The sequence below is a fragment of the Rhinoderma darwinii genome, unplaced genomic scaffold (assembly GCF_050947455.1).
Source record: "Rhinoderma darwinii isolate aRhiDar2 unplaced genomic scaffold, aRhiDar2.hap1 Scaffold_620, whole genome shotgun sequence".
NCBI lineage: Eukaryota > Metazoa > Chordata > Amphibia > Anura > Rhinodermatidae > Rhinoderma > Rhinoderma darwinii.
In genome coordinates, this window is record NW_027464176.1 from 125,979 (window position 1) to 137,448 (window position 11,470).

The following is an 11,470-nucleotide window of genomic DNA, read 5'->3' on the forward strand; positions in this document are numbered from 1 at the left end:
TATTTTGTCTTTTTTGAAGCCGTCTCCTGTTCCTGCTGTGACCGGCTCCTGAGGTCGGCTACTCCACAGATTCACCGCTCTGAGGGTATGTTCACACGGCAGCCTCCGTTACGGCTGAAACTACGGAGCGGTTTTCAGGAGAAAACAGCTCCGGACTTCAGACGTACTGGCAAGTGCAGGCGCTTTTCGCTGCGTCCTTTACGGACGTAATTGTAGCTGTTTTTCCATGGAAAACGGCTCTAATTACGTCTCAAGAAGTGACAGGCACTTCTTTGACGCGGGCGTCTTTTTTAAAAAAAAATGACCGTATTTTCAGACGTAATTCGAGGCTAAAACGCCCGAATTACGTCCGTAAATAGGGTGTGTGAACCCAGCCTTACAGTAAAGAACCAGCTCCTCCTCCTCATTACACCCAGCAATCTCCTCCTGTCACCATCTCCTCCTCATTACACCCAGCAGTCTCCTCCTGTCACCATCTCCTCCTCATTACACCCAGCAGTCTCCTCCTGTCACCTCCTCCTCCTCATTACACCCAGCAGTCTCCTCCTCATTACACCCAGCAGTCTCCTCCTGTCACCATCTCCTCCTCATTACACCCAGCAGTCTCCTCCTGTCACCTCCTCCTCCTCATTACACCCAGCAGTCTCCTCCTGTCACCATCTCCTCCTCATTACACCCAGCAGTCTCCTCCTGTCACCATCTCCAACTCATTACACCCAGCAGTCTCCTCCTCATTACACCCAGCAGTCTCCTCCTGTCACCATTTCCTCCTCATTACACCCAGCAGTCTCCTCCTGTCACCATCACCTCCTCATTACACCCAGCAGTCTCCACCTGTCACCCTCTCCTCCTCATTACACCCAGCAGTCTCCTCCTGTCACCCTCTCATTACACCCAGCAGTCTCCTCCTGTCACCATTTCCTCCTCATTACACCCAGCAGTCTCCTCCTCTCACCATCTCCTCCTCATTACACCCAGCAGTCTCCTCCTGTCACCATCTCCTCCTCATTACCCCCAGCAGTCTCCTCCTGTCACCATCTCCTCCTCATTACCCCCAGCAGTCTCCTCCTGTCACCTCCTCCTCATTACACCCAGCAGTCTCCTCCTGTCACCATCTCCTCCTCATTACACCCAGCAGTCTCCTCCTGTCACCATCTCCTCCTCATTACCCCCAGCAGTCTCCTCCTGTCACCATCTCCTCCTCATTACCCCCAGCAGTCTCCTCCTGTCACCATCTCCAACTCATTACACCCAGCAGTCTCCTCCTCATTACACCCAGCAGTCTCCTCCTGTCACCTCCTCCTCATTACACCCAGCAGTCTCCTCCTGTCACCATCTCCTCCTCATTACACCCAGCAGTCTCCTCCTGTCACCATCTCCTCCTCATTACACCCAGTAGTCTCCTCCTGTCACCATCTCCTCCTCATTACACCCAGCAGTCTCCTCCTGTCACCCCCTCATTACACCCAGCAGTCTCCTCCTGTCACCCTCTCATTACACCCAGCAGTCTCCTCCTGTCACCATTTCCTCCTCATTACATCCAGCAGTCTCCTCCTGTCACCATCTCCTCCTCATTACACCCAGCAGTCTCCACCTGTCACCCTCTCCTCCTCATTACACCCAGCAGTCTCCTCCTGTCACCCTCTCATTACACCCAGCAGTCTCCTCCTGTCACCATTTCCTCCTCATTACACCCAGCAGTCTCCTCCTGTCACCATCTCCTCCTCATTACACCCAGCAGTCTCCTCCTGTCACCCTCTCCTCCTCATTACACCCAGCAGTCTCCTCCTGTCACCCTCTCATTACACCCAGCAGTCTCCTCCTGTCACCATTTCCTCCTCATTACACCCAGCAGTCTCCTCCTGTCACCATTTCCTCCTCATTACACCCAGCAGTCTCCTCCTGTCACCATCTCCTCCTCATTACACCCAGCATTCTCCTCCTGTCACCTCCTCCTCCTCATTACCCCCAGCAGTCTCCTCCTGTCACCATTTCCAACTCATTACACCCAGCAGTCTCCTCCTGTCACCTCCTCATTACACCCAGCAGTCTCCTCCTGTCACCATCTCCTCCTCATTACACCCAGCAGTCTCCTCCTGTCACCCCCTCATTACACCCAGCAGTCTCCTCCTGTCACCCTCTCATTACACCCAGCAGTCTCCTCCTGTCACCCCCTCATTACACCCAGCAGTCTCCTCCTGTCACCATTTCCTCCTCATTACACCCAGCAGTCTCTTCCTGTCACCATCTCCTCCTCATTACACCCAGCAGTCTCCTCCTGTCACCATCTCCAACTCATTACACCCAGCAGTCTCCTCCTGTCACCTCCTCATTACACCCAGCAGTCTCCTCCTGTCACCATCTCCTCCTCATTACACCCAGCAGTCTCCTCCTGTCACCCCCTCATTACACCCAGCAGTCTCCTCCTGTCACCCTCTCATTACACCCAGCAGTCTCCTCCTGTCACCATCTCCTCCTCATTACACCCAGCAGTCTCCACCTGTCACCCTCTCCTCCTCATTACACCCAGCAGTCTCCTCCTGTCACCCCCTCAATACACCCAGCAGTCTCCTCCTGTCACCCTCTCATTACACCCAGCAGTCTCCTCCTGTCACCATTTCCTCCTCATTACACCCAGCAGTCTCCTCCTGTCACCATCTCCTCCTCATTACACCCAGCAGTCTCCACCTGTCACCCTCTCCTCCTCATTACACCCAGCAGTCTCCTCCTGTCACCCTCTCATTACACCCAGCAGTCTCCTCCTGTCACCATTTCCTCCTCATTACACCCAGCAGTCTCCTCCTGTCACCATCTCCTCCTCATTACACCCAGTAGTCTCCTCCTGTCACCATCTCCTCCTCATTACACCCAGCAGTCTCCTCCTGTCACCCCCTCATTACACCCAGCAGTCTCCTCCTGTCACCCTCTCATTACACCCAGCAGTCTCCTCCTGTCACCATTTCCTCCTCATTACACCCAGCAGTCTCCTCCTGTCACCATCTCCTCCTCATTACACCCAGCAGTCTCCTCCTGTCACCTCCTCCTCCTCATTACCCCCAGCAGTCTCCTCCTGTCACCATTTCCAACTCATTACACCCAGCAGTCTCCTCCTGTCACCTCCTCATTACACCCAGCAGTCTCCTCCTGTCACCATCTCCTCCTCATTACACCCAGCAGTCTCCTCCTGTCACCCCCTCATTACACCCAGCAGTCTCCTCCTGTCACCCTCTCATTACACCCAGCAGTCTCCTCCTGTCACCATTTCCTCCTCATTACACCCAGCAGTCTCCTCCTGTCACCATCTCCTCCTCATTACACCCAGCAGTCTCCACCTGTCACCCTCTCCTCCTCATTACACCCAGCAGTCTCCACCTGTCACCCTCTCCTCCTCATTACACCCAGCAGTCTCCTCCTGTCACCCCCTCAATACACCCAGCAGTCTCCTCCTGTCACCCTCTCATTACACCCAGCAGTCTCCTTCTGTCACCATTTCCTCCTCATTACACCCAGCAGTCTCCTCCTGTCACCATCTCCTCCTCATTACACCCAGCAGTCTCCACCTGTCACCCTCTCCTCCTCATTACACCCAGCAGTCTCCTCCTGTCACCCTCTCATTACACCCAGCTGTCTCCTCCTGTCACCATTTCCTCCTCATTACACCCAGCAGTCTCCTCCTGTCACCATCTCCTCCTCATTACACCCAGCAGTCTCCTCCTGTCACCATCTCCTCCTCATTACCCCCAGCAGTCTCCTCCTGTCACCATCTCCAACTCATTACACCCAGTAGTCTCCTCCTGTCACCTCCTCCTCCTCATTACACCCAGCAGTCTCCTCCTGTCACCATCTCCTCCTCATTACACCCAGCAGTCTCCTCCTGTCACCATCTCCTCCTCATTACCCCAGCAGTCTCCTCCTGTCACCATCTCCAACTCATTACACCCAGCAGTCTCCTCCTCATTACACCCAGCAGTCTCCTCCTGTCACCATCTCCTCCTCATTACACCCAGGAGTCTCCTCCTGTCACCCCCTCATTACACCCAGCAGTCTCCTCCTGTCACCCTCTCATTACACCCAGCAGTCTCCTCCTCATTACACCCAGCAGTCTCCTCCTGTCACCATCTCCTCCTCATTACACCCAGGAGTCTCCTCCTGTCACCCCCTCATTACACCCAGCAGTCTCCTCCTGTCACCCTCTCATTACACCCAGCAGTCTCCTCCTGTCACCATTTCCTCCTCATTACACCCAGCAGTCTCCTCCTGTCACCATCTCCTCCTCATTACACCCAGCAGTCTCCTCCTGTCACCTCCTCCTCCTCATTACCCCCAGCAGTCTCCTCCTGTCACCATCTCCAACTCATTACACCCAGCAGTCTCCTCCTGTCACCATCTCCTCCTCATTACACCCAGCAGTCTCCTCCTGTCACCATCTCCTCCTCATTACCCCAGCAGTCTCCTCCTGTCACCATCTCCAACTCATTACACCCAGCAGTCTCCTCCTGTCACCTCCTCCTCCTCATTACACCCAGCAGTCTCCTCCTGTCACCATCTCCTCCTCATTACACCCAGCAGTCTCCTCCTGTCACCATCTCCTCCTCATTACACCCAGCAGTCTCCTCCTGTCACCATCTCCTCCTCATTACACCCAGCAGTCTCCTCCTGTCACCATCTCCTCCTCATTACACCCAGGAGTCTCCTCCTGTCACCCCCTCATTACACCCAGCAGTCTCCTCCTGTCACCCTCTCATTACACCCAGCAGTCTCCTCCTGTCACCCTCTCATTACACCCAGCAGTCTCCTCCTGTCACCATTTCCTCCTCATTACACCCAGCAGTCTCCTCCTGTCACCATCTCCTCCTCATTACACCCAGCAGTCTCCTCCTGTCACCATCTCCTCCTCATTACACCCAGCAGTCTCCTCCTGTCACCTCCTCCTCCTCATTACCCCCAGCAGTCTCCTCCTGTCACCATCTCCAACTCATTACACCCAGCAGTCTCCTCTGTCACCTCCTCCTCCTCATTACACCCAGCAGTCTCCTCCTGTCACCATCTCCTCCTCATTACACCCAGCAGTCTCCTCCTGTCACCCCCTCATTACACCCAGCAGTCTCCTCCTGTCACCCTCTCATTACACCCAGCAGTCTCCTCCTGTCACCATTTCCTCCTCATTACACCCAGCAGTCTCCTCCTGTCACCATCTCCTCCTCATTACACCCAGCAGTCTCCTCCTGTCACCTCCTCCTCATTACACCCAGCAGTCTCCTCCTGTCACCCCCTCATTACACCCAGCAGTCTCCTCCTGTCACCATTTCCTCCTCATTACACCCAGCAGTCTCCTCCTGTCACCATCTCCTCCTCATTACAACCAGCAGTCTCCTCCTGTCACCATCTCCTCCTCATTACCCCCAGCAGTCTCCTCCTGTCACCATCTCCAACTCATTACACCCAGCAGTCTCCTCCTGTCACCCTCTCCTCATTACACCCAGCAGTCTCCTCCTGTCACCCTCTCCTCATTACACCCAGCAGTCTCCTCCTGTCACCCCCTCATTACACCCAGCAGTCTCCTCCTGTCACCCTCTCCTCATTACACCCAGCAGTCTCCTCCTGTCACCCCCTCATTACACCCAGCAGTCTCCTCCTGTCACCCTCTCATTACACCCAGCAGTCTCCTCCTGTCACCATTTCCTCCTCATTACACCCAGCAGTCTCCTCCTGTCACCATCTCCTCCTCATTACACCCAGCAGTCTCCTCCTGTCACCTCCTCCTCATTACACCCAGCAGTCTCCTCCTGTCACCCCCTCATTACACCCAGCAGTCTCCTCCTGTCACCATTTCCTCCTCATTACACCCAGCAGTCTCCTCCTGTCACCATCTCCTCCTCATTACACCCAGCAGTCTCCTCCTGTCACCATCTCCTCCTCATTACCCCCAGCAGTCTCCTCCTGTCACCATCTCCAACTCATTACACCCAGCAGTCTCCTCCTGTCACCATCTCCTCCTTGTTACACCCAGCAGTCTCCACCTGTCACCCTCTCCTCCTCATTACACCCAGCAGTCTCCTCCTGTCACCCTCTCCTCCTTGTTACACCCAGCAGTCTCCACCTGTCACCCTCTCCTCCTCATTACACCCAGCAGTCTCCTCCTGTCACCCTCTCCTCCTCATTACACCCAGCAGTCTCCTCCTGTCACCATCTCCTCCTTGTTACACCCAGCAGTCTCCACCTGTCACCCTCTCCTCCTCATTACACCCAGCAGTCTCCTCCTGTCACCCCCTCATTACACCCAGCAGTCTCCTCCTGTCACCCCCTCATTACACCCAGCAGTCTCCTCCTGTCACCCTCTCATTACACGCAGCAGTCTCCTCCTGTCACCATTTCCTCCTCATTACACCCAGTCTCCTCCTGTCACCATCTCCTCCTCATTACACCCAGCAGTCTCCACCTGTCACCCTCTCCTCCTCATTACACCCAGCAGTCTCCTCCTGTCACCCTCTCCTCCTCATTACACCCAGCAGTCTCCTCCTGTCACCATCTCCTCCTTGTTACACCCAGCAGTCTCCACCTGTCACCCTCTCCTCCTCATTACACCCAGCAGTCTCCTCCTGTCACCCTCTCCTCCTCATTACACCAAGCAGTCTCCTCCTGTCACCCTCTCCTCCTCATTACACCCAGCAGTCTCCTCCTGTCACCATCTCCTCCTGTCACCATCTCCTCCTCATTACACCCAGCAGTCTCCTCCTGTCACCATCTCCTCCTCATTACACCCAGCAGTCTCCTCCTGTCACCATCTCCTCCTCATTACACCCAGCAGTCTCCTCCTGTCACCATCTCCAACTCATTACACCCAGCAGTCTCCTCCTGTCACCTCCTCCTCCTCATTACACCCAGCAGTCTCCTCCTGTCACCATCTCCTCCTCATTACACCCAGCAGTCTCCACCTGTCACCCTCTCCTCCTCATTACACCCAGCAGTCTCCTCCTGTCACCCTCTCCTCCTCATTACACCCAGCAGTCTCCTCCTGTCACCCTCTCCTCCTCATTACACCCAGCAGTCTCCTCCTGTCACCATTTCCTCCTCATTACACCCAGCAGTCTCCTCCTGTCACCATCTCCTCCTCATTACACCCAGCAGTCTCCTCCTGTCACCATCTCCTCCTCATTACACCCAGCAGTCTCCTCCTGTCACCATTTCCTCCTCATTACACCCAGCAGTCGTCTCCTGTCACCCTCTCCTCCTCATTACACCCAGCAGTCTCTTCCTGTCACCATCTCCTCCTCATTACACCCAGTAGTCTCCTCCTGTCACCATCTCCTCCTCATTACACCCAGTAGTCTCCTCCTGTCACCATCTCCTCCTCATTACACCCAGTGTCCTCCTGTCACCCCCTCCTCCTCATTACACCCAGCAGTCTCCTCCTGTCACCATTTCCTCCTCATTACACCCAGCAGTCTCTTCCTGTCACCATCTCCTCCTCATTACACCCAGTAGTCTCCTCCTGTCACCATCTCCTCCTTATTACACCCAGCAGTGTCCTCCTGTCACCCCCTCCTCCTTATTACACCCAGCAGTCTCCTCCTGTCACCCTCTCCTCATTACACCCAGCAGTCTCCTCCTGTCACCTCCTCCTCTTTACACCCAGCAGTCTCCTCCTGTCACCTCCTACTCATTACACCAAGCAGTGTCCTCCTGTCATCATCTCCTCCTCATTAAACCCAGCAGTCTCCTCCTCATTACACCCAGCAGTCTCCTCCTGTCACCATCTCCTCCTCATTACACCCAGCAGTCTCCTCCTGTCACCATTTCCTCCTCATTACACCCAGCAGTCGTCTCCTGTCACCCTCTCCTCCTCATTACACCCAGCAGTCTCTTCCTGTCACCATCTCCTCCTCATTACACCCAGTAGTCTCCTCCTGTCACCATCTCCTCCTCATTACACCCAGTAGTCTCCTCCTGTCACCATCTCCTCCTCATTACACCCAGTGTCCTCCTGTCACCCCCTCCTCCTCATTACACCCAGCAGTCTCCTCCTGTCACCATCTCCTCCTCATTACACCCAGCAGTCTCCTCCTGTCACCCTCTCCTCATTACACCCAGCAGTCTCCTCCTGTCACCATTTCCTCCTCATTACACCCAGCAGTCTCTTCCTGTCACCATCTCCTCCTCATTACACCCAGTAGTCTCCTCCTGTCACCATCTCCTCCTTATTACACCCAGCAGTGTCCTCCTGTCACCCCCTCCTCCTTATTACACCCAGCAGTCTCCTCCTGTCACCCTCTCCTCATTACACCCAGCAGTCTCCTCCTGTCACCTCCTCCTCATTACACCCAGCAGTCTCCTCCTCATTACACTCAGCAGTCTCCTCCTGTCACCTCCTCCTCCTCATTACACCCAGCAGTCTCCTCCTGTCACCCCCTCCTCTTCATTACACCCAGCAGTCTCCTCCTGTCACCTCCTCCTCCTCATTACACCCAGCAGTCTCCTCCTGTCACCATCTCCTCCTCATTACACCCAGCAGTCTCCTCCTGTCACCATCTCCTCCTCATTACACCCAGCAGTCTCCTCCTGTCACCCTCTCCTCCTCATTACACCCAGCAGTCTCCTCCTGTCACCATCTCCTCCTCATTACACCCAGCAGTCTCCTCCTGTCATCCTCTCCTCCTTATTACACCCAGCAGTCTCCTCCTGTCACCCTCTCCTCCTTATTACACCCAGCAGTCTCCTCCTGTCACCATCTCCTCCTCATTACACCCAGCAGTCTCCTCCTGTCACCCTCTCCTCCTCATTACACCCAGCAATCTCCTCCTGTCACCATCTCCTCCTCATTACACCCAGCAGTCTCCTCCTGTCACCCTCTCCTCCTTATTACACCCAGCAGTCTCCTCCTGTCACCCTCTCCTCATTACACCCAGCAGTCTCCTCCTGTCACCCTCTCCTCATTACACCCAGCAGTCTCCTCCTGTCACCATCTCCTCCTCATTACACCCAGCAGTCTCCTCCTGTCACCCCCTCATTACACCCAGCAGTCTCCTCCTGTCACCCCCTCATTACACCCAGCAGTCTCCTCCTGTCACCCCCTCATTACACCCAGTCTCCTCCTGTCACCTACTCCTCCTCATTACACCCAGCAGTCACCTCCTCATTAAACTCAGCAGTCTCCTCCTCATTACACCCAGCAGTCTCCTCCTGTCACCCCCTCATTACACCCAGCAGTCTCCTCCTGTCACCCCCTCATTACACCCAGCAGTCTCCTCCTGTCACCCCCTCATTACACCCAGCAGTCTCCTCCTGTCACCATCTCCTCCTCATTACACCCAGCAGTCTCCTCCGGTCACCATCTCCTCCTCATTACATCCAGCAGTCTCCTCCTGTCACCATCTCCCCCTCATTACACCCAGCAGTCTCCTCCTGTCACCCCCTCATTACACCCAGCAGTCTCCTCCTGTCACCCCCTCATTACACCCAGCAGTCTCCTCCTGTCACCCCCTCATTACACCCAGCAGTCTCCTCCTGTCACCCCCTCATTACACCCAGCAGTCTCCTCCTGTCACCCCCTCATTACACCCAGCAGTCTCCTCCTGTCACCCCCTCATTACACCCAGCAGTCTCCTCCTGTCACCCCCTCATTACACCCAGCAGTCTCCTCCTGTCACCCCCTCATTACACCCAGCAGTCTCCTCCTGTCACCCCCTCATTACACCCAGCAGTCTCCTCCTGTCACCCCCTCATTACACCCAGCAGTCTCCTCCTGTCACCCCCTCATTACACCCAGCAGTCTCCTCCTGTCACCCCCTCATTACACCCAGCAGTCTCCTCCTGTCACCCCCTCATTACACCCAGCAGTCTCCTCCTGTCACCCCCTCATTACACCCAGCAGTCTCCTCCTGTCACCCCCTCATTACACCCAGCAGTCTCCTCCTGTCACCCCCTCATTACACCCAGCAGTCTCCTCCGGTCACCATCTCCTCCTCATTACACCCAGCAGTCTCCTCCTGTCACCCCCTCATTACACCCAGCAGTCTCCTCCTGTCACCATCTCCTCCTCATTACACCCAGCAGTCTCCTCCGGTCACCATCTCCTCCTCATTACACCCAGCAGTCTCCTCCTGTCACCATCTCCCCCTCATTACACCCAGCAGTCTCCTCCTGTCACCCCCTCATTACACCCAGCAGTCTCCTCCTGTCACCATCTCCTCCTCATTACACCCAGCAGTCTCCTCCGGTCACCATCTCCTCCTCATTACACCCAGCAGTCTCCTCCTGTCACCATCTCCCCCTCATTACACCCAGCAGTCTCCTCCTGTCACCCCCTCATTACACCCAGCAGTCTCCTCCTGTCACCCCCTCATTACACCCAGCAGTCTCCTCCTGTCACCCCCTCATTACACCCAGCAGTCTCCTCCTGTCACCATCTCCTCATTACACCATCTCTCCTCAGTCTCCGGTCTGTTCCTCACCTTCCTCAGCTCTGGTCTCCGGTCTGTTCCTCACCTTCCTCCGCTCTCGTCTCCTCAGTCTACGGTCTGTTCCTCCGGTCTCACCTGTTCCTGATGACAGCCGCTCTCCCGATGTCTTTGGGTGTGATCATATGATTCCTAAGCGCCGCTCATGGTTGGACAACAAGTACGAGTGGGCGTGGCCGCCAGAAAACATGACCGAAGCACGAGACAGCACCTGAGGCAGTGTGTTTATCAAGAGCACGTGACGTTATAGGGCACTTCCGGCCCCTTCAGGTGTCGCTCTAGTGATAACAGCGGCCATGTTTCTGGTGGGTCAGCGCTGTCAGGTATGAACCCCCTCAGAACACGTTACACAGGAGTAGTAACTGTCACTGTATGAGGAGCCGGGACTGGACACTGAGGTATCATCAGCTCGTCTGACCAGCCCTTATTAATACTCAACGGTTCGGTCTTTATATTGGTTTCACTTTGTGGCGCGTGCGCAGAGTGGCTGCGGCCTAACCTGGTTGTGAGGCCACGGTCTGGAGTTATTATCGTGATGAGGGTGCCGGTAGTGCGGAGGAGGCCGGACAGCAGGTAACTACAAGATAACGGGCCCCTCCTGCGTGTGTCAGCTCACTGTATACGGACTACAAGCCCCAGAATGCCCTTGGCTCACCCTCCGGAGCCTGTCCCGACAGCCAGACCGAAGGCTGACCTGTGTAACCAGGGAAGAAACCAGACCCCCGACTACTAACTGCAGTGTCTACACGGGACTGACCGGCGACTGCGGCGTTTACGCGGGACTGACCGGCGACTGCGGCGTTTACGCGGGACTGACCGGCGACTGTGGCGTTTACGCGGGACTGACCGGCGACTGCGGCGTTTACGCGGGACTGACCGGCGACTGGCGTTTACGCGGGACTGACCGGCGACACTGCCGTTTACACGGGACTGTCCTGCGGCGTTTACACGGGACTGTCCTGCGGCGTTTACACGGGACTGTCCTGCGGCGTTTACACGGGACTGTCCTGCGG

General features: G+C 55.6%; 1 pseudogene; it reads right to left on the minus strand.

Annotated features, from left to right (window-relative positions):
• Positions 1–11,173, minus strand: part of LOC142726243 (maestro heat-like repeat-containing protein family member 1) — a 36,757-nt pseudogene extending 25,584 nt beyond the window's left edge.
• Between the last annotated feature and the right edge of the window lie 297 nt (positions 11,174–11,470).